At 37.0% G+C, this 24,043-nt stretch overlaps 1 protein-coding gene across 15 annotated transcripts in view; it reads right to left on the reverse strand.

Annotated features, from left to right (window-relative positions):
• The window catches only part of LOC114243149 (CUGBP Elav-like family member 1), a 454,265-nt gene that overhangs the window by 104,201 nt on the left and 326,021 nt on the right, over positions 1-24,043 (reverse strand). The window lies entirely within an intron of this gene.

The raw sequence follows: 24,043 nt of genomic DNA on the forward strand, positions 1-24,043 counted from the left end.
TATATGTTTTGTTTCGATCGAAGCCATTACATTATCGAAAGCGTATACATAAAATTATAGTTACGTTAATAATTTTTCTTTTTGTGTAATTAATGCGATACGATCCGTAGATATCAAATAAATAATTTGATAGGATACTATTTTCGTTGTCTATAATTAAATTTCCTTTTCCGGTTAATCTAATGAATCAATTTCATGATTAGTTACAAACTTGCCAAAGCAAAGAGAGTCGGAGTAATTCTATGTTTAAAAAAAAAACGCTTATCAACACTATACCCGCTAATGACGCGTCCTGATCCGGCTCGTCATTCGTCGGATGGTTTATTTTAAAACAATGACATGCTTCAGTCCACGTCTCGTTATTGAGTAATGGCTAGAGGGAGTATTCACGTATTGGCAGGCCTCGGTACTGTTCGCCGACGAATCTTTATTGTTCACCGTGTAATACGATATCACAACGATGCTTAGAAGTACCTACGTATTGTGTCGATTCTATCTGCGGTTTCAGTAATGGCGGCTCCAGGCTTTAGGCGGGAGAGTTTTGAATTTCGAAAACAATAGAGCTGTCAAAGAGTTGCATTCGTTATTTTGTTCGTTAAGAAACTATAGTTTCTATTTAAATTTCGAACACTATTAACATTCTGAACGTGTGCATGTTCCGATGCACTTAAAGTGAATAATAGTATTAGTGGCATTTCACATGCACACTCGCTAACAGCAAGGCGACATTTTGTATTCTTAGATATTTGAATTTAAATAAGAACATACATACTCTTTTTATACTTTTTTTTAATTAAGCACATATACATGTTGTATATTATCTATAATTGAGGTTCATAAATGCATTATTAGTAGTTGACATGGCAATCCTGAATTTGTTAATTCTCATATTTATTTGTTTTTTATCTTTTAGTTAAATTAAATTGTAAATTCAGAATCTATTTATGAGTTTAAGTGGTGATATAGCGTTACAAAGTATCTTCAAACATGTTGGTACGTATCCAGATTTGGACCCTCGACCTAGTTTAGGTTACAGTCGATGTCCTAGTCCTATATAGGGTTGCCAATTTTTATCAAATTTAGAAGTTCGGTGTGCTCTACCAAAAAATAGATTGGGCAAAGGGATCAACGTTCTTTATTGTCGGATTCAAATTTTCAACTTTTATTTTACCAATGTTGCTTTTTTTTCTTTTTTTGGCAGAACTGAATATGCATTTTACGGAGCCTTCTTCTAAAACTTTCAGTATGTTAAATTTAGGATACATAAACAAAGTGTCTCCTTGCGATAAACTTGTTGGGGACAATAAGAATAGAATTTGTATATTAAATATTGATAAAATTCCTTTTTAGTATTTTTAGGTTGGATCATAGTAAAAATATCTGTTGCATAAATAGGTAGGTGGACGACCCACTTGGTATTAAGCTCACAAGACGCCCTACTACCAGTCAAATCCTGTATAGAGGTCAAAGCTCTGGATCCATAGTAGATTTCAGCAAAAACCAGAGCAGACTTTAAGCTTTTCACATTGAGTTAATTCACCTAACTACGAACCCCAAACCACACTCACTCTAAGAGAGGCTATCTCATAATCTTTCTACCGAACACACAAGGCAATGTATTATAATGTAACAGTCAGCTAGGCGACTGCTTAGATCCCTTACATAATTAGGTTTGAGTGATCATCAATCAAGAAGCCAGCTTGGACAGAAGTAATGTTACGTCAACGGACAATTTGTCAAGCGACTCATCCCCGGGCAAAGTTACTGTTTAATCTAATATCAATCCATCTTAAATGCGTAATAAAACTTATTAGTATAGAAGTTATTACTGTTTTTTTTTTTTTTTCCTACCTATGCTGATAGCCTTGAGAGGCTATTTCAGCGTACCCTAGCTTGTGTAGGTGAGCTCGCGGGGCTCAAACCGGAGAATTGCTAACACCGCCCTAGCAAGAGCAGTGCTTCGCAGAATCTACCACCGGATCGGAAGCGCGACCCACTGAGAAGATCCGGCGAGAAACTCAGTGGGCTGTGTCTGTGGGTTAATTCGCTCGTCGAGCCCTTCGTCGCAAGTGACGGGTTCGGCGAGGACGGTGACCGGTGCTTGTATTGCCTAAAAGCACCGTTAATGGATCAGGAGGATCCGTGATGACGTGCTTTGGGCGACGTCGACGGTTTACCAAACAGGATCTACAGGATCGGGTATGTAGTTTCCGGCGGCCACGACAAGAGGGTTCTCATGTCGTGCCGCCTTCTCAAAGTGGCGCAGCGATGCCGACTGTAGATACTTACTGACGGGGTCGAGCTCCAGGTCATCGTGGAGGTCCACGTTCCTCTGGAACCATGGTGCTCCGACGGCTATCCTGCAGAATCGGGATTGTATAACCTGAAGGGGTTTCAAGTTGGTGCGGGCCGCGTGAGCGAACACTACGCTTGCATACGTCATGACGGGGCGTATGCAAGTTTTGTAGAGGGTTACCTTGTTACGGAGGGACAGTTTGCTTCGTCTACAAATCATTGGGTAGAGTCGTCCTAGCATAAACGCGGCGCGATCGCGTACCGTTTTTACGTGGGGACGGAATGTCATCCCTCTGTCGAGGGTGACGCCTAGGTATTTAACCTTCGAGGCCCACGGTATGGGCTGGTCAAAGAGAGTGATGGGGCTAACGGCGGAGGTGTTTACGTACCATGTATCAAGGATCGGACGATCACTGGCCAAGTGCTGTAGTAACGAGCGGACGAGAACAATAAAATAGATCGGACATTCAATCATCTCAACTACGGACCCGACACATTATATAAATTAAATCAATAGTCGATACGAGCCCATTAATCATTGGGAATTGTTCGCAGCTGCCACGTGACGGGCCACGCAACAAGCATGACACGGCTTAACTAATTCACTGCAAATTTAGTTACAGCATCGACACGTGACTACAACTAAACCTTCTGATGGATTATTAATTATTACAATCGTAAAATTAAAACCTTAAGGAATAAATACCTAATGTGTTCGAAAATAGCTTAGAGATAGCTGGAAGAATTGTTTGTGCCTTCCTTGAAGGAAAGCTTGTTTTTCATAATTAAAGCTACATTCGCCAACTAAGGTATCTACTAGGATATTTTCAACTAGGGTAGCTTTTTGTTCATATAAAAGTATAGCCCTATTTTCTTTTTGATTAACTGAAGCTCATGAAAATAATTGAATTTATTGCCATGACCCTGTTTCTTTAAAAGTATTTTATTTTTATTATTTTAAACTTTGTAATCTTAGATACGAAAAATTCTTATTTTATACATAGTTTTCCAACAATTTGAATAATGACGTGAAATGTATAAAATTAGTAAAAATATCGATTTTGACTTTCCAACTCGAGAACGGCTGGACCCATTTGGCTAATTTTGGTCTTGAATTATTCGTAGAACTCCAGAGAAGGTTTAAAAAGTAGATAAATATGAAAATGCTCAGAATTAAACAAAAATAACAATTTTATTTTCTCTTTGATGTGTCCTCCGTCGGACGGATTCCTTTTGTTTGTTTTAAGTTTATTTTATACAAAAACTTAGGTCTTTTATTTATCGATTGAGGCACTACAAAGTGTGCTGGGTCAGCTAGTCTAACATAAAATACAATTTTCAGTTTTATTCACTACCATCCAGTTAAATAGCGGTACACAACATTAAATTCCGCCTATTTCTGCCGTGAAGCAGTAATGCGTTTCGGTTTGAAGGGTAGGGCAGCCGTTGTGACTATACTGAGACCTTAGAACTATATCTCAAGGTGTGTGGCGCATTTACGTTGTAGATGTCTATGGGCTCCAGTAACCACTTAACATCAGGTGGGCTGTGAGATCGTCCACACAGCTAAGCAAAAAAAAAAAAAAAAGATAAGTACGAATTGTTTAAAGACCGTCACTCATTAATTTCAATCATTTAAGTCACAGCTGCGCTGCTATATGGAACGATAAGAAATATCAACTTGATTGTTCAAATATAACAGAGCGGCAATTTTCTTCAGAACATTAATCGATGATGCTCTAAAGCGTTCCGTGTGCGATTGTGAACACGGCGTGCACTAAGCATTCCTCGCAGTTCATCTGACAAACGTATAACGTATGTCTCAAAGATCAGTCTATCGATAGAATTACTTTATTTATAGACATTGGCCAAGTTCCAATGTAATTGGATTCGAATTACTGTTTGGGACATTTTCGATTTTCTCTCCAACGTATTTAGTACTCAATACATAATGGTGATCATTCTCTACGAGAAAATAACAATTGCTTACTGATTGCTAATTGAAAATAACAATTTTTCTAATGAAATACGTACTGAACAAATGTTAACGATTGACTTCCACGGTGAAGGAATAACATCGTGTAATAAAAATCAAACCCGCAAAATTATGATTTGCGTAATTACTGGTGGTAGGACCTCTTGTGAGCCCGCGCGGGTAGGTACCACCGCCCTGCCTATTTCTGCCATGATGCAGTAACGCGTTTCGGTTTGAAGGGTGGGGCAGCCGTTGTAACTATACTGAGACCTTAGAACTTATATATCAAGGTAGGTGGCGGCATTTGCGTTGTAGACGTCTATGGGCTCCGGTAGCCACTTAACACCAGGTGGGCTGTGAGCTCGTCCACCCATCTAAGCAATAAAAAAAAATTACTGATAATAGAACAAAATATAGAATAAAAAATTATCGACACACATTGTATGAACTGTAAAATGAAGAAGTACACTCGAATGTAAAATAAATTTGGACAAAAGATGGCGTCGATACAGACCAAGGAACGTGATTTCAGCAAAGGCCAGTCAACCGAATTATCAAAGTAAGAAAAAAGGAACTTGACGTAACAATACAAAAAAAAAAAATTGAATACACTTTCCCGTTCATTCATAGCTCTCTTCACACAAAGATGAAAATCACGAGTCCAGAAGTAATGCGCCTTCATTTTTTTCTAACTGAAAGCCTTTAGGGGTTACGAGGCGATGGAAAAAAAAGAAAAAAGTATGTAACATCAAAAAACAAAAGCGTCACTTAATGCCTTTGTGAATGTCACAGCGAGCGGTCAAAGTAGGTCCCAGATTTGACGTCACGAGATCATTAGGACCCCAAAGGTGAGTTAAAAAAAAATCTATATTCGGAAACGAGAGGGTAAATCAAAAGGGGCCCTTTTAGGCTTATTGCATGGTCAGGAGGTACGACGCTTCGTGAGCTTCGGGAGGCAATTACAAAGAGTGCTGCTGTATTGTTCGGAGTGGGTCGTCGATGGATCGATAATTGTTGGATGTAGCTGTCCACGTCAATTGTAAAAGATTCATCGTATTTTAGACTTTTTTGCTGAAAAGAATACGAAGAAGTGAAATAATACAAAAGTGAAGTGAATAAGTGAAAAATGTTTATGCTAATTTAATTTGGGTTATGTAATTTTAAGGTATATAAGGGATCAAATACGTTCCACTTTCAATACCTCAGTCCACGTTGCTATCCACACAGCCGAGGACAGGCAGGAATGGCGCAAGATGATGCAGGAGAAAGTTATTAGAGGAGACCACGACCCTCAGCAATGAGGATTGTCGACGCAAGGAGGAGGAATTGTAAGGTTAAATGTAGGTAATTTGGTTTGTAATATATTGTTAAAGTGTCATCATTGTAATATTAATTTGTTTTAATAGAATATTATCATATGTATATCTTCTTTTAATTACTAATTAAAAAAGTTCTAAACTCTCTAAGATGTTGAAGATTTTTCGTTGGCGATTAGAGCTTAACCTTAAAGTTTCAATATGAAAATTTTCTCCTTTTTCGTAATGAACGTAGGTGGCGACCCCAATTTAGAAATTCTGTTTTAAAAGCCCTGCTGAATGAAGTTTTAATCGTTAGAATCGCCAACGGACCGAAACAATAGAAAAACAATTTGCAATTTTTTTTTCAGCCGTAAACTTTTCCATTCTATGACGACAAGCCTTTAGTAATTACGATTTTTATGATTTTGTTTAATTATTAATTTCCGACAGTTTTAATCTTGTTATTCGTGGTAACAAAAATTCCTTTTGGAGTTCTTCTAAAATTAAACTATAGAAAGAAGAGCTGCTATTTTAACAAGAGTCTCGTCTATTAAGTTTTAATTATCAGTAAATATTGAGAGGTATATTTTTTAAAATTTGTATATTAAAGGTACCTGCTATTTTTTTATATTTTCCAGAATTTCTGTAAATTAAACGGTTGTTTGGAAGAGATCGCTTTTAGCGATAAGACCGCCTATTGTACAAATGTATATGCTTTTTTTTTACTGTTTTTTGAATGTAAATTGTGTTTTGGTGTGCAATAAAGTGTATTCTCTTTCTCTCTCTCTAAATATTGAAAGGAGATTCTTTATTGAAACATCACCCATCGAAAATAGCAGCCATAGCTATAAATGAATGAATTGGCGGATTTGTACATGGGCATTATTCGGTGCATATGGGTATTTGCTTTAAATATAATCGTTTTTTAACTGATGGTCAATGATATTATAATACATTTTAAAGACAACACGACAAGAAAAAAAAATTGGATTGGATAGTTCCAATGAAGCGAAACAGCGAACAGATCACCTGAAACGAAGCGAAAGAAGCGAATTGAGAATTTTAAAGTATTCTGTGTGTGTGCTAAGTAGTAAATACAGTTTTAAGTTGTACTTTGGTGGAACATTTATTTATCCCGAACCCCAGCGCGTAACAATTTGATAGTTGACGCTCACATAAGATGTATCAAGCTAATTAAACCTGAACCTTTAAAGAAATATATTTCAAGACAGAGGAATCTTCAAAGTCTCCGAACAACGACTATAACTTTTCCATACGTTTAATTACCACCCTGCCTATTTCTGATGCAAAGCAATCACGCCTTTCAGTTCGAACGGTATAAGAACCGTTTTACGTTCAGTTAATATTTCGCCTTAATTTATCAAAGTGTCTGGCGGCAGCTGTAGGTTGCGATGTCTATGGAGTCCTGACAACCAGACGGCACCAGTGTGCTTAGTGAGAGTTTTTTAACCTTCTCGATAGCGTAAAAGTTAGCTCATATTTGTATGGACCCGAGTAAAAATGAAATTATAATTTTTTGATAAAAAAAATAATTTCAAGTCTATCGCCGAACCACCGCTGCACGGTGTCCGCACCACAACGCTGAACCACCGCCGCACCACCGCCATTTGGCGGAAAATTCCGCCGCACGCTTCAAAAGAAATCTCCCAGCACCGCCGCACCACAGCCGAAGCATAGCCGAACGTTTCGAATTTTTTACGTTTACATTTAATAAACACTGGACGTAAAAAACGTTTACATTCACACACAGACATATGTATGTATATGAGAATGATATGTCACTGCTGTAGTGCAGCGGTGGTGCGGCGGTAGTGCAGCGAACCCACTCTTATTAAACAGTCGCGGCTATGGTGCGGCGGTGCTTCGGCGATTAAAATGCCGTGCAGCGGTGTTTCGGCGGTAGAGCAGCGAACCCACTTTTACGTAAGCAGTCGCGGCTATGGTGCGGCGGTGCTTCGGCGACCATAAAAAAATTCAAATCGTCACAGTCATAGTGCGGCGGCGCTTCGGCGATTAAAATGCCGTGCGGCGGTGCTTCGGCGGTGATTCGGCTAAATTCTGTTTTTACTCGGGGAATGGGATCGTTTGCCTACGTTTCCCCCGGGGGCGCTGTTTCAACTGCAAACAACATTGGGTAAACTTTTACGCCATCGGGAACGTTAAAAAACTCGCACTAAGCACACAGATGGGCCGTGACCTATCAAGATTACAAACAAATCATCATTATAATTTAATTAAAATAAGTTACTTCGTTCTTGATTATTCGTGTACAACAAGAGCTTGTTATGTGCAACATCATGACTAACACCATCCCTTCAGCCATCGTAATCGACCCAAATCGTAAAGATACCACAACTCACAGCCGACCCGACTAAAACTAAAGTTAAATTTTCGAAATGTACATTCATTGTAACATCAGTTTTATTATTATCACCAAAGTTTCTGTCGTGATACGCTTCCTGAACTCTGGGGTTTTATGCCCTAAACTCCACGAAATATATCCATCCTGCCTACTTATACGGCAATGAAATGCGCACGAGCAGAATGGACTGATTAAATTGACGTCTATAGTTCTTGTCTTGAAAGTAGAATTATTATTGTTCTTGTTTGTTTGAATTCGAGCAAAAGGTTCATTCTCTAGTTTGTTCTTTAGGTTTATTGAGTTTGATAGTAAAAATTTATGAAAATGCAGTTTGACCTCTGTTTTAAGAGTAATTTAAAACGATTGTTACATTTTATCCTTCATTTTTCTCTTTCGACCATACCTTTTGATGTTTTAAAGGATTCATTAGAGATCCGTGCTGTTAAATATGCGTTTCATGAATAATTAGGATTAATTATTTGCGTCATGCTACAATTTAATTATGATTAAAATTCATAGAAACCTAAATTGCACATACGAAAAATAATTAGATACAGGTCATTAGAAAATCAGTCCTTTGAAAAAATATGATGTATTATATGTAAAGGTATTTCTCGGCGAACATATGCGAACTTAAAGAATCTAAACAGCACTAAATTTCTAAACAGTGGCCCCGTTTCATAAGACTTGAGAAAATCCAAATACCAGAGTTGAACCGTACTGTACGTGAGTGAGACTATTGCAATAAAAAGTACATCTTTAAAAGTTAAGACGGTTTGCGCTCATCTAAAACTTGGGATCTTATTATCGTGAAGTTGAAATACCACGTCAAATAATTTGTCAGACTCCTAAGATATTGTTAGTTATTTCGCTATGTAATGAAATATAAATGTGATTAAACATATTTTTAACGGTAGGTTGATCGTTTGATTGAATACCACTGTGTGTGATTGACCACCATGACATTAAACCTTTAAGTATTTCTAATTAAATACATCTAGGACTCGCAAAAGTTGAAGATTAGAAAAGTTGAGAATAGTATAAACGACTTTTTTTTTTATTATAGCTAAACTTTTTCAAATTCGAAAGGGTATAATAAAATCTAAATGTCTCGTATCCACTTATGAATCCTTTGACTACATTGGTTCCTTTCGAGCCTGGTTTGCACAATTTTACCGGAGCTGACCTTGTTTCCTAGTTAACTAAATTGTATCGAGTCCCCGACAGGCCGAGTTCCGATTGTGGCCTGGGTAATTTCCCTTAGCGAGAAGTTTTCATTCGCTCTTCTTTCGCAGTGGTGCGAGGTATTTTACAAGTTTTCAGATATATATATATTTTTTAATTATGCAATTAGTTTACCTTTAGTTAAGCTCGACCTTTAGTTCGAAGGACTTAAAAAAGGATTAAAAATTATAAATAAATTGAATAGGAAACGCTAAAAATTCAGCCGTCGATCAGAACTCGTTGAATTAAAAAATAGGCAGGCGATTTATGTCGACGACCCCTCATATCCGACAAACGCTATTAATTAAAGTCTGAAGGATATTTATATAAGATACATTGATTTATTATGCAGGTAAACAGGGTAAAGATTAAATAACTTAATACGCTTAACGTTTTGGGTTTAATTTCTAGTACCCAAACATGTTCATTTTATACCTTTTGCTTCTCAACGACAGTGTATGGTATATACAAAATTCTAAAACAGACATCCCTCTCTCTGGCGAGGTCCGGTCCATCTATCGTATATCGTCGATCATTGTCCACGCGTGACTTTTCACGTGGAAAAATAATCGAAAGAAAAATCCTCGTGATCCTTGTTTATTTTCGATAGCGCCGGGGCAGGGGTCGATGGGCCCAAAAGTTGGAGAGGGTCGAGAAAAAAATCGGGTCCGATCTAATGGAGCGAACGACGAGAATGTACTTTTAAAAGTTGCCGTCGAAGCCTTTCGGAGGAGGAGGAGGAGGCTCGTTTTCGAGGCGGACTTTACGGATTTTTGTCGACGTACGTATTCCAGACTAAGGAGAAAAAAAAAACAGAAGATTGAGATGAATTAATAAATAATAATCTATATATTATATAAAAATGAATTGCTGTTCGTTAGTATCGCTAAAATTCGAGAACGGTTGGACCGATTTGGCTAATTTTGGTCTTGAATTATTCGTGGAAGTCCAGAGAAGGTTTAAAAGGTAGATAAATATGAAAATGCTCGGAATTAAATAAAAATAACAATTTTGTTTTTCCTTTGATGTCCCCCCCCGTCAGACTGATTTCTTTTGTTTGTTTTAAATTTATTTTACCCAAAAGTTTAGGTCTTTTATTTATCGATTGAGGCACTACGAAGTCTGCCGGGTCAGCTAGTAATAAATAAATATTTACTAACAATCACGCCACGTTAACTGGTCCCGTGTTAAGTTCGTAAAGAACTTGTTTTACAGGTACCAGATAACGGAAATAAATGTAATATTTTTGTTATAGACATACATAATTATATTTAATATACATCTATAACCCTGGAAAAGACATTTTATATTTATCATACAAATATCTTCCCTTGGCGGGATTCGAACCCGCGACCCCCTTGTGTAGTGACCATGTCGCATACCACTACACCAGACGGCCGTTAACTCAACTCAAATGACGGTATCTTGTTATTTTTTTGTTGTTTTTTCGGTTTTTCAGTTCGCGAATCGTTGTATGATTAATACGTAAACTTTTCTTGAAAATGTAGTTACCCTGATTCCGGCATCTATTAAAAAATAATAAAAAATGTGCTCTATGATAGCTACAATAGATTCAACCCGACTGCAACCCAATGGATTGTCACAGGTCACCGCTGCCCAAGGACTTTAAAAATATCATGGGCATACCCTACCTAACCTCTACCTACCAAGAACCACCTAATTCAAAGAAAAACCCTTTGAAGTTATTTTGTTTCATAAAATTATTTCCATTCATCTACCAAACTTGCCCATTTCATTTCATGTGTTTCTAAAAAAATGGATTATAAAGACCTACGGAATATCACATTCATTTAAACGGTATTCATAAAGAGTTATATGTACATTCAGAATACATTCAACACGAATAGTAGTACGTGAACGATTTACTTTATTAGAAGTGACGTGCGCGGCTTTCCAAACACGTACGTACCTACGTTCGAATTAAGTAACAATTTCATTTTGTTTTAGAAAAGTAATATTAAGCTTTTCTTTTTTTTATTGCCCTTGCAGGCACGCGAGCAAACGGCCCACCTGATGGTGGGGGGTTACCGTCGCCCATGGACTTCAGCAATGCCAGGGGCAGAGCCAAGCCGCTGCCTACCGCATAATACTCTCCACAAGCCTCGTTTGTAGAAGGACATGCCATAGCGTTCGGGAAACACCGTGGAGGGGAGCTCATTCCATAGCCGGATGGTACGTGGCAAAAAAGACCTCTGGAAACGCACTGTCGATGAACGCAGTGGTTCCAGATGATATGGATGAACTCTGCTCCGATTGCGGGAGGTGCGATGATAAAAAGGAGAAAAAGATAAAAAAGAGATAAAAAGGAGCTTAACAGAATTTTAGGATTTCGTTTGTTTCAATTGAAATAACATGAGAGATTTATAAAGAAAATTAGTAAGAACAACGCGGTCAGCTACGAGCGCCTTATCGTTCTGTAGTAATATCTAGCAAGTATTTGAACGATAAATTAACAAATATTCTTTGTATCGAAGACGAAATATGGAACATCAATAGAAAAACTTAAGTGTACCACATAAAAAATTAATTATACGAAACAATTAACTCCACATATTTCTGCCACAGGATAGTCAGAAGTTTTGGATTGAAGAGTGAAACAGCCGTTATAAAATACAGGAAAATCACTTTTTAAAAGTAATTTGATTCAATCTATGTTTTAACAAATTTAGTCAGACAATTTTTAATTAAGATTATTCATAATTTACAAAAATATATATATATTATTATTATATATAAATTAAATAAATAATAAAATAAAAAATTGTTTCAAGACATCATAGTCTCATAGTGTATTAGTATTACAAATAACTTAAGGACTATGTTACTATTTAAATAAATCTATCAACTCCATCCCTGGCAGCTTCATTAAGCAGCATGTAGAACATGCAACTTGATCTGAACTTGACCTACCCAGGGTCGAGCCATCCAGTCTTTCAGCTAATACCCTCAAGACGTTGTTGGTGCTTCCTCCCATAATGGATGCCACCTTTTTGTGCATTATCGCGGAATAGTAATTACTAGAGGACCTCTGGTAGTCGAAATTCGACTATAACTAATGGAAATTAAAAGTTTGTACACTACTATGATTCCATTGTTAAGGACTATTATACTTCTTTAATCACATATTTCGTCAAGACTACACTTTACACAAATATTAATAAAGGGAAAACAATATTAAAATTTAACCTATTCTCCATTTTACCCACTATAACTGACAGACTGCAAAAAGTTTGACAATAAACAAATAGTATGCATGCGTGTGTGTGTCAAATACATGGTAGTGTGTGTAATGTTTTCTTTATTGTTTTAATGTATCTTTTATGCGTTTTTTAAAAAAAGATTAGCATCGTGCACTTCTTCTCTATAATCTCTATAAGTGTGGAAAATTTCATACTCCTCCATCCGCGTAATTTTCGTAAAAAGGGATACAAAGTTTTTGCTTCACGTATTAATATATAGATATACCTATATAGGTTTACACGGGTTCCTAAAGTTCGTGCGCTATTTAATCGTGTACAATTAAATTCAGCTCAGTTAATATTAGCATTTTAGGTAAAAAAATTATTATATTTATTATAAAAGTATTTTACCTACGAAAGGTACGCGCGAGTGGATTTGAAAAGTGTTCGTATTCGTCACGTATTTTCATGTAGTCTATTAAAAAAATATTAAAGTAACATTGGTCTTCGGTTCAGTTACAGTAGTCAGGTATTACTGACGTCCATGGGCGACGGTAACCACTCACCATCAGGCCGTAAGCTCGTCTGTCCACAAGGGGAATAAATAAAAAGTTGGGGAATAGTGTATACTTATGTGGAGATAAATGACAAAGGGAAGATTTTCAAACGAGCTGGTGAAACTGCTCGGTAGACTGACGGCCTGAAAGTTATTTTTCGAAACTTGTTTAAATATGTAAGTTTATCTTGAAAATGTCGTTAAAGAGATTTAAGTGTTTCTTACTGGTGGTAGGACCTCTTGTGAGTCCGCGCGGGTAGGTACCACCGCCTTGCCTATTTCTGCCGTGAAGCAGTAATGCGTTTCGGTTTGAAGGGTGGGGCAGCCGTTGTAACTATACTGAGACCTTAGAACTTATCTCAAGGTGGGTGGCGCATTTACGTTGTAGATATCTATGGGCTCCAGTAACCACTTAACACCAGGTTGGCTGTGAGCTCGTCCACCAATCTAAGCAATAAAAAAAAAATTGGTAAATAATAATATCAAATGTGTTCTGTGTTAGCCATCCCGGCTATATTTATAAAATCGCCGTCGTTTCGATACTGTTTCTAATATCGTCTAGATATAAGAGGACGTGGGTACATGAATTTGGGTCCAGACGTTCTGAGGCGGTTTTGTTTGCTCTACGTCGAGACGGACTTAGAGTTCCTCGTTGTTTATGAAAAACTAGCGGCCAGCTCCGGCTCCGCTCGGGTCTTTAACAAAAATTTCAACGATATTTTACGCTGTTTTATTTTTTTAAATAAAAGAACACTTATGGCGGCATGACTGCAATATTTAGACAATTGTCGCGAAAATTTTTGTAATTAATAATGTGTTCTACAAAGTCGTAGTACATTATTTTATTCTATCATCAATAGCTTTCGCAGGGCCCGCGATGTAAAGAATATTTTAGGTAATTTTTTACACTTTGGGTTACATTATTGGAGTTTTAGTAAAGATCCCTAATTTTTTTCAAAAAAGATTAGAGCCTATGTCACTCGGGAGTAGTGTAGATTCCAAACAGTGAAAGAATTTTTCAAATCGGCTCTGTAGTTTCGGAGCCTATTTAATACAAACAAAAAAACAAATCTTTCCTCTTTATAATATTAGTGTAGATAACTACATTCTTTTGTTCAACTACGTAATCGCTGGTAGCCTAAAGGACAACCAGACCAGCTACTCTCAGATTGGTAGGTAAGACGAACTCAATATGAGAGAATTTGCCAACGCTAGTCCTGGCAAGAGCAGTGCCATTGCATAATCCAAACAACCTACAGTATCCATAATTTACTAGTTAAATATAAAAAAAAAACACATATACTTAATGCACCAGATTAGCATAAGATATATCAGGATCTAAATACTTATAATCAAAATTATTTATTGTATAATGAATGTTCCATGTATCAGGCCTCAAATACTGAATGTTTTATGTTAGAAATTAGGAGTAGGCAGTAACTTCCCGTGCGGAGTTCGCAATCAATCAGTAACAATTAGCTATCTGCAAGATCAAGGTGTAAACTTACTGGTGGTAGGACGTCTTGTGAGTCCGCACGGGTAGGTACCCCCGCTCTGCCTATTTCTGCCGTGAAGCAGGAATGCGTTTCGGCATGAAGGTTGGAGCCGTTGTAACTATACTGAGATCTTTGAACTCATATAATATTAATTTAATATCTAAACCCTAATTTTATAAACGCAACGATTCCGATGTAATATTACAAATAAATAAAAAAATACCAGACAATCAAAGTCAAAACGTAAGTTTATATTCCTGATTTCCCTACGGAACTGAGAATTCTTTGTCGGATGCGATCCTGTGTAGGTATGTGAAGAGTATACTAGGCTTGATCAGCACAAAAGGCGGTCACGGACGACCGACTGTGTTTGCTCCTAGATCTCTTTTATGCCAGAGTAATATGCGAGACATGTATTACGTTAGGATTTATCAAAACGAACGTCCAATACATAGGGCTAGTCTTTTATTTATGCCACAACTTTTCGCAATGAGACAGATTAGAGATTCAGTTATTAATTTATTACCGTATATTGTGTGTTCTCAAAAATATCGTTGTCGTGTTGTAGATGTACCGTGTTATAAGAGGGTTTTGGGGAATTTTTCTTTTCGTGTTAGAGTGGAAGTGTGTTATAAAATACCATTTAAAAGGGGGATTACCTGTATATGATATATGTATAATATGATTTTTAACCTGACGATTCTAATTGGAATACTAGGTCACAGTAATCTAATTATTGTAGTGTCATCCATCTTTGATGCTTTCAATTTAATCGGAAACTTTCACGTTGGTGAAAATTACTTTGAAAGATTATGTGTTATAGCACACTTATGGAATTTGAAAATTTAAAATTAATAAACCTAGCACTAAGTTAAACTGAAATCATTTTCTTGATTATTTTGCTTTCGGCATAATACGTTTTTATTTTATTGCCTTTGTAAGCAGACGAGTATACGGCCCGCCTGATGGTAAGTGGTCACCGTCGCTTATGGACGTCAGCAATGCCAGGGGCAGAGCCAAGCCGCTGCCTACCATAAAGTACTCTCCGCAAGCCTCGTTTGACGAAATCTGTTTATTAAAGTTTTAAGTAACAAAATCTGACCAATTACAAAAAAATACAGATTCATTTTCTTCTCCGGCTATATTCCTATTTGTAATGTTGACATGAGAGCAATCGAAACACTAAATTTGGTGTTTATTGTAGTTTGATTTAAGAGCGTTTTATAATCGGACCGTAATCGAGAAAAAATTAATACAATGAACTCAATATTGTAACTTTTCCAACGAAATAAAATTTATTCGAATTTGTGCCTGCTCTAAAAATATCGATAACAATCCAATACTACTCGAAAACGGGAACGTGAAATGATACAAACAGCAGATTGAACCGATAACTCTTAAGAGAAGTACGCGCTCGATACTGATGCAAGGATATTTCTATTATATCTTCACCCTATTCTATACATCGATTTCCAGTGTAACATGAGCTCTCTTGTCATTGAATTCTTTAATGCGACGAGTAAGATGCGAATGGTGTGCTCTCTCATAATCGCGAGGTGCTCTGAAGGGTGAATGCATAGGAGCGGCAGAATAGTACATATAGATATGTTATTGTTAATTAATGATAGACGTATAGAAAAATGCTCTGGTCATAGCTTACCTACGTCATTATTCAGTTATAAATTTGGAGTAAATGTTGCCGATCACCGAAAGCTACGCCTCCAATGTAATGTTAGACCGTAGTGTAGTAGATAATTGAATTTATTCAACTCTTTGTTTCATAGTTTAAGAAGATTTTTATACTAAAATATAATATATTGAGGGCATTTCAGAAGTTTGTAATACTTTATATTGGGTGCAAGCAATTATGGAGTAATTAATTAATTGGTCACAAGCTTTTTGGCTCTAATAAATTTTATTCATTAAAGATGTGGATAATTTAGTATTATCGTTTTACATCGATTTTTGCAAGTTGTAGATGTAATTAAATCTATTTTTACATGTTATTGTTTCGTATGCTTCAAATAGTTTATACAATTTTCATGGTCACGGACAATTAAGTTGTTATGATTCGTCGATATTGGAATATTGTGTTAACTACCGCTTAAGATATATTATAGTAGTGGGTAATGGCCTGGCGTGCCTTGACAAGCGACGATAAACACTTACTATCAGTCGGGCCGTATGCTTGTTTGTTTACAGAGACAACATAAAGAAAATACTCTCCGATTTCAAGAAAATTATAAGTTATAACGGATGCGCCGGTAATACTAATCAGTAAATAAAATAATAGACGAGAAATAAATCCGTAAATGTAGTTCTAATCGTTTCAATAATTTGTTAAAAACGAACAAAATCCATTACTTCCTCTAATATAATAAATACAGGTATAACTACTATTTGTACAAAAGATGTATTAGAAATATCAATCAAGCTATTGATTTTTATTTGATAAAATGAAAAAGTGAATATTCTGTTTCATTATTTGATACAACAAATTTTAATTATACATAACGAAAAGTCTAAAATAAAATCAAATCTTTCTTTCTACTTCTTATAATATCTTGAATCAATTAAAACTAATGTGACACGAGTGAAGGCATCTTGAACGGGGAATTATTTTCCATAAAGTGAAAAATAATACCTTAACTTATAGCAATAAAGTTGAGAATCCTCAAAGATTTTAATTTTGGACAGGTGTCAAATTTTGACAGTGGTAACTTAAGAGCTGTACCAGTGATATTATTTGTTCTATTTATGGATTAATTTAATAATTTAACACAGATAATTTAAAACAACACTGCCATGTCTATTTCACTTATGGCTCAACTGTAATGAGAAAATACCATAGTTGATAAAATTAAGAAAACCGTTTTTAAAATATATAAAATTCCCAGTATCTTGTTTATTTTTCGCGAGTCGTAGAGACGATTAAAACAATTTTACGTTGGAATTTAACCGTTATTATTTTCATGAGCGCCCTCAGTACGTGACCACGAGCGTTATAAACTACGTGAAACATAATAAATTCTAAAATTAAAAGAATAAACGCGACTTAAATCCATAAAAAACAAATTTATTCATTAATTTCTACTCGTTTTTGCTTTTTGATTTAGTTTACGAGAGTGTAATTCTACATTTTTCGAACTGAGCGTTCAATGGCATAATAGATAAAGACTTTAGCTTTGCAAAGTGAGAATTTTAATCAATTGAAGGGTAAACGTGTCGCAGAACCGATGGCCGATGGAGCAGACGCGTTCTGGACTGGAGACCACGTACTGGTAAGCGCAGCGTTGGGCGTCCCCCTGCCCGGTGGACCGATGACTTGCGGCGATACGCTGGGAAACATTGGATGCCGAAGGCGGAGGATCGTTAATTGTGGCGGACTATGGGAGAGGCCTACGTCCAGCAGTGTAGAGATACAGGCTGATGATGAAGGGTAAACTGAAGTAAATGTTAGGACATTACTGCCGCAAACGAATTATTGGTAAGTATTAATATCATAATAATATTATTAATATTATAAATGTGAAGTGTGTTGGTTTGTCATTCTTTTACGTATAAATGAAGCAACTGATTGACATTTTTATAATGCGATTAGTTTTAGGTCAACTAATGACATAAGCTACTTTTTATCCTGAACAAAAAGTACTTTATTTTTTACGGGAAACTCACTCGTTATTTTCTTTAGAAAAATTAAGTGACTTATGTCCTTGATCGCGCAGGCGAAACCACGGGCTACATCTAATGATTCATACTAATTTGCTATCCCAATTTAGTCGTTTCGCTTCATGAAGCCGATAAGAGGGGACCATAAACTAGGGTGCATGTCGCATAGCGCAGTCCATGCCATCCGGTTTCCTTCCGGTTTATTTTGTCCGGACGAGTTGACCGGACATCAATCATGGCGGGTCGGGGACACTGCCAAAGTGTCATGCCAAAGTTGTTAAGCAATATTGATGGCGAAGAATTTCGATAAGATTCACAATTTTCATTAGTGTGGCGAGTGTGCGTTTTATAATTATTAGCTACGATTTTCAGTCGGGCTCAAGATCTAAGAGGCCTATGGACACCGCTATGCAGATGCTATTGCTCAATCCGAAATAAGCCTAAGTGTTAATTAAGTCTTCATTGCGTTGGAATGACTGATGACTTTGTCATTTTTCGGATTGGGCGGCATTATTGCTACACGTCGTTTAAACACCACATATATTCTTTCTTTCTTTTTTTATTGCCCTTGTAGGCAGACGAACATACGGCCCACCTGATGGTGAGTGGTTACCGTCGCCCATGGACTTCAGCAATGCTAGGGGCAGAGCCAAGCCGCTGCCTACCGCTTAATACTCTCCACAAGCCTCTTTTAAACTCTGCTCCAAGGGAGGAGCGATGATAAAAAGGAGATGAGGGGATCATCTCAAACAATTTCACGTAACTATCGTACTGTTAACGCTTTATTAATTTGTTAAATCAAGTATGTATTCACAAGTGAAGTATATAAGTGAATTACACAAGGCTACAGAGTACTGATAAGCAGATGAAGAGTACGATTCAATCTCTTTTTTTTAAAGGAAATTTGACACTAAAAAACTTGAGCGCAAAAAATTCGGTTCTGTTCTAAATATGATTCGTTTTAATTTTATTAAAGCTTATTTACGGCCATTTGTAACTCATCTTTTCAGCCTTATCAATTTAGTAAGATTGTCCAAATATATTTCAAATATTTTATAAAGATTATGGGAACGTAGCAATCGACCAAGACTTAGGTCGACTTTTTGGAAAAACCCGTTTTGTTCTATTTTTCCACAATTGTTTTTCTCACATACTAAACGGTTAATTTTGTTATATTGGTTATATTTAGTTATAATTTGGTTATAATTTTGCATTACTACACGTTCTAAGGCAGGAAAACGTTTGTAAAATTTCAGAATAAACATTCTCTATACTCGTAATGTAAACGAAACAAAAAGTACCATTCGACATCGCGGACAAAATTTCATTTATTCCGTTTCACCGAGGAAAGCACACGACAATTCCGCGTGAGGATAATATATCCGGGTCGTCCGGCGACCATAAGAAATCATCACGGTCGTGTAGATAAAGAAATAAAGACAGCTCTACACGCGTCCGTGCCGTGCAATCAGGGAAATTGAAAGGTCGGGTCGGGTGCGTCTTTCCGCTACATTGTCTTATCCGACCGTGCATCATTTCGGATCGAAACCGGACCGATAGTACGGGATAAGGAATAACCGCGGTCTCTGCCCGTGCGGTTATTTTAATAAATCCACCGTTTCCATTCGCCCGGGTAGGCCCGGATCTTTGTAAAGGATTCGCATCGGGATAAGTCGAAAACGGGCTTATTTCGGTTTCTGTTTTCCTTAAGTCGTCACTAGGGTTTTATATTTGTTGAACACACAAATAGAGACGACGTGATTTAAGTGAAATCATTGTACTAGTGAAGTAGTGAATTACATTAGCGGCGATGTACTTATTTTTGCACTTATTGGCTTCTTAAAATAAGGACTATGACATTTAAATGAATTATTTAGGAATCATAAAAATGGTAAAACATGACTCTGGAAATCTAGGAAACATTATACCCAAAAATGAATTATTCTTAATAGAGACGCTCTCTAATGTCAAGCATTTAAATTGGTTTATCAAACGTAAGCTACGATAGAATATTAACAAAAAATATAGTTAATAGATTACGTGTTGTAAATCACTTGAATCACGCCGCCGCTTACGACGAACGAACACAGACATCAACTATGCAAAGTTTCCGGGCGTGTGATATCACGGACATAATCAAGACGGGCCCTTAATAAACATATCAAGAAGAGGACGAAGCGTGTAAGACCCCCAAGTGTGGGGACAATCTCCGCCCCCCCACCTCCCCCCGAGGTGGTGACCCCTTAATGGGGGACATTATGAAATATGAGGGCACATTTCGGTCCGATACTGGGATTAAAGGGGGCCCCGCCGCTAATCTCTGTCTGACTTCTACAAAATTGCTCATTGCGTTCGACAAAAGAGCTACAAATTCGACACGGAACATTATAAGAGCGTTCCAAATTGAAAAAAGTTTAAGTCGCCGTTGAATAATCGATTTTAGTTTTAATTGCACTAATTAAACAGGAGTTTTTGGGTGGAATATTTTATGTTTTTAATAAAATAATTATCTACTGTTGTCTATTTGATTCGTTATCAATCTATTTGCCGCTTCAATGGCGTGAATACACAATACAATTCTGGTTAAATTCGGTTAATTAGATCCTCTCGTGTTGGCTATTACTGACCTTTGTTCCTTGTAATTAGGTTGCATTGTTTCGACTGGTTTTGGTCTATTAAGTGCAACAATAGTTTAGCTTGGGCTATTACATCCATATACGGAGCTGTCAAACCCTACCCATTTTGGTGTCTGATCTCTTATTTGACTTTGATCAGATCAGACCGAAGTTTTCCTGAAAATTTCATCGAAATCGGCCCGGCCATTTCTTATTCGGAATATAGATATAATCATCGACCTTTTTATACGTAGAGATAGAATTCAAATTAATACATTTTTCTTTTTATATGAACCGACAATAATGATGACATAGATAGATGAAAGAATAAATTAAACAATTCAGGTAATAATAAAATATCATCACAAAATAAACTAAAAGCAATCTTAATTTGAAGTTAAGCGTAAAATATTAATCGTAAAACGGTTTTAAATTATTTTATTCGTTCGAAAAACTTGTCGTGGTGAGAAACAATAGCAAATTATATTTTGACGGCAGCTTCAAATGTCATCAGCTTTCAAATTCAAATCATTCAATACGCGGCGCAAAGAAAACCTCAAACGAAATTATTTCACATAGAATCGATAAACTCACTCGAACAATAGTCTATTCAAATTTAAGTATGTGACGTGTGCGAGTTTCCGTCTCTAAGCTATTTTGTAGTCTACCAAGAGGATCATGGGAGTTGGGTGCAGTAATTTCTTGAGTAAGATTTTTGGAATAGTTCGCGAATTTTGTCCCGCCACCCTCATTGACGGGTCCAACGGTGACCGCACTGTTGTAGGCAAGAATTCAAAGAACTCGTGGAACGATCAATTTCCTTTAAGTCGGACAAAAGGGAAATTTAGGTGCAGCCGAGTGAATTTCGCGGGCTACGAATAATGTTTTCTAATAAATACCAGAGTATTTTACGTGAAAACTGTTCGGTTATTAACCCTTAGAGCGCGAGCTGTCGTTAGATCGACTCAAAAATTGGTACCTGCCTGGGATTCGAAAACCGGTGCAACGCTCAACATGAATGCATCGGGCGTTTTATCCGTTAGGCCACGACGACGACAAAACGACGACGACGTGTGATGCAATGCGATCGATACTGTCAAGTCTAAGTTCAAAATCAGTCATTAATGTTTCTGGTGAGGAGAGATAAAGCGTACTGTCATAGCGGACGGCTGAAGATGACTGCCACAATCCTGTATGACTTCGACCTCATGTCATGTGCTTATTCAGGTTCTAAATGCAAACGATGTCCATGTCAAAATTAACATTAGAAGAGCAGTGGTAGATGGCCTTAACTGGAATTCGTAATAATTTGTAATAATAGTAATTAAACCTGATATTTTCTTGACCGACTCTTATAAGGCGGATGCAAAACTTAACGCAATAGAAGAAGACGAAAAATAAAATGCAGCTAATATTTAACTTTAATAAATTTATTTTATCGAAATTATGAATAAGTTGTAAAGGCGGTTCACGTATTTTTTTTTTACTTAGATAACTGGACGATCTCACGGGCCACTTGGTGTTAACTGGTCACCGGAGCAAATTGACTTCAACAACGTAAGTGCCGTCAATTACCTTAAGACCCCAGTTTTATAGTAAAACGGCTAGCCCACCTTCCAGACATACAGGCGGGGCGGTGGTACCTATCCGTGCGGGAACACAAGACTTTCTTCTTCCTAGCGTTTTCCCGGCTAGTGTCAGGGTCCGAGTTCCCAATTAAGCTCCTCGACTTTGCCCTGTCTTCAGCATTCTTCTGTATAGGGTTATTCTTCTCGATATCCGCCTACCGCCTAGCACAAGACGCCCTACCACCAGGTTAAAGTTTCCGCGCAACCATGCTAGTGATACAACAATAGAATTTCGTTAATACCGGGGGCGCGTATGTACCCACTGACCGTACACAAGCCGGACGCGGGCGAACTTTGATCGATAGCCTCAGATTTATGATCGAGTTTCCCCGGTCTTAAGTAATTGACTGGCTCCATTAGGCCGTAGGGATGTTACAAAGAAACGAAATACTTTTTTTTTCTTCGCAATATCAGGGAAGTACTATATTAATGGGTTTCGGTATAAACGGTTATACAGTTTAATCGAAGCGTTGAGTTCATATCTCAAACGTCTAGCGGATTTCTTGTTGTCGTTTCGGGCAGTGGACTGTATGTTATATTAGGTCGTGCTTTTTACATATTTTGTATAATACTAAATATCGTTTAAGAGGTCAAATCGAATGTCGCAAAAATTAAAATATAATCGAACTGACAAAGCTTGTACTCAAACAAACGGACCGATTAAAATATGACGAGTTGGTAAATTTCTTAAAAAAATGTTTTCTACAAAGGCTTTGGAGAAATTTTTTGACGTAACTTCTGATGTGATGTGCAAAAATCAAAACAGCAAAACAAAAACAAAGAAAAGACAAATCAAATTACTGGTGGTAGGACCACTTGTGAATCCGCACGGGTAGGTACCACTACCCTGCCTATTTCTGCCGTGAAGCAGTAATGCGTTTCGATTTGAAGGGCGGGGCAGCCGTTGTAACTATATTAAGATCTTAGAACTTATATATCAAGGTAGGTGGCGCATTTACGTTGTAGATGTCTATGGGTTCCAGTTACCACTTAATACCAGGTGGGCTGTGAGTTCATCCACCCATCTAAGTAATAAAAAAAAAGCTGATCGATTTTCAACGTGATACTAAATATAAAATTTACCCTACGATAGAATCAGATATGTGAGCGTTACAAAAACACATCAGATCTGTGACATTAAGACACAGTATACCCGAGACACGCACTGAATCAACAATAAGGAACATCACACAGCGAGAGTACATGACGTGAACTGCAATAGATTTATTTACATTAAAATAAAACGTTCGCTTCTTCGAGCTTTTCCCAACGTGATACGTGAATTGAATCATTGAGTCGTGCGTGGTACCAGTCGTATTGTTATCGGTACCAACGATTTTATAAGTGATCTATTGACGTTATAGACAATAGAGTGTTATTTTGTGACATCTGCGTTTTTTTTTTTTTTGTAATTGTCTGTGTAATCGTCTGTGTTTTGGTACAATTAAAATCGATTTGAATGAAAAACACGTTCGAGTCGAGAGACTCTCCGTTTTATTGATTTGGACGACCTACAGCTGCGACGACAAAGCGTATAATATTCAAATGAAAAAACACGTGATTCCTTAAGAAACATAAACAACTAGTAAAGAATTTTTTTTTTTAAATGTTTTCCAACAAAGTTTACGGGCAGCCCTAAGGTTTCTGGGTTCCGCCAGGGCGGTTATTGTTCGGAATTCGGATTGTTACTTTGTACCGGGTTCC

The sequence above is a fragment of the Bombyx mandarina genome, chromosome 12 (assembly GCF_030267445.1).
Source record: "Bombyx mandarina strain Sakado chromosome 12, ASM3026744v2".
NCBI lineage: Eukaryota > Metazoa > Arthropoda > Insecta > Lepidoptera > Bombycidae > Bombyx > Bombyx mandarina.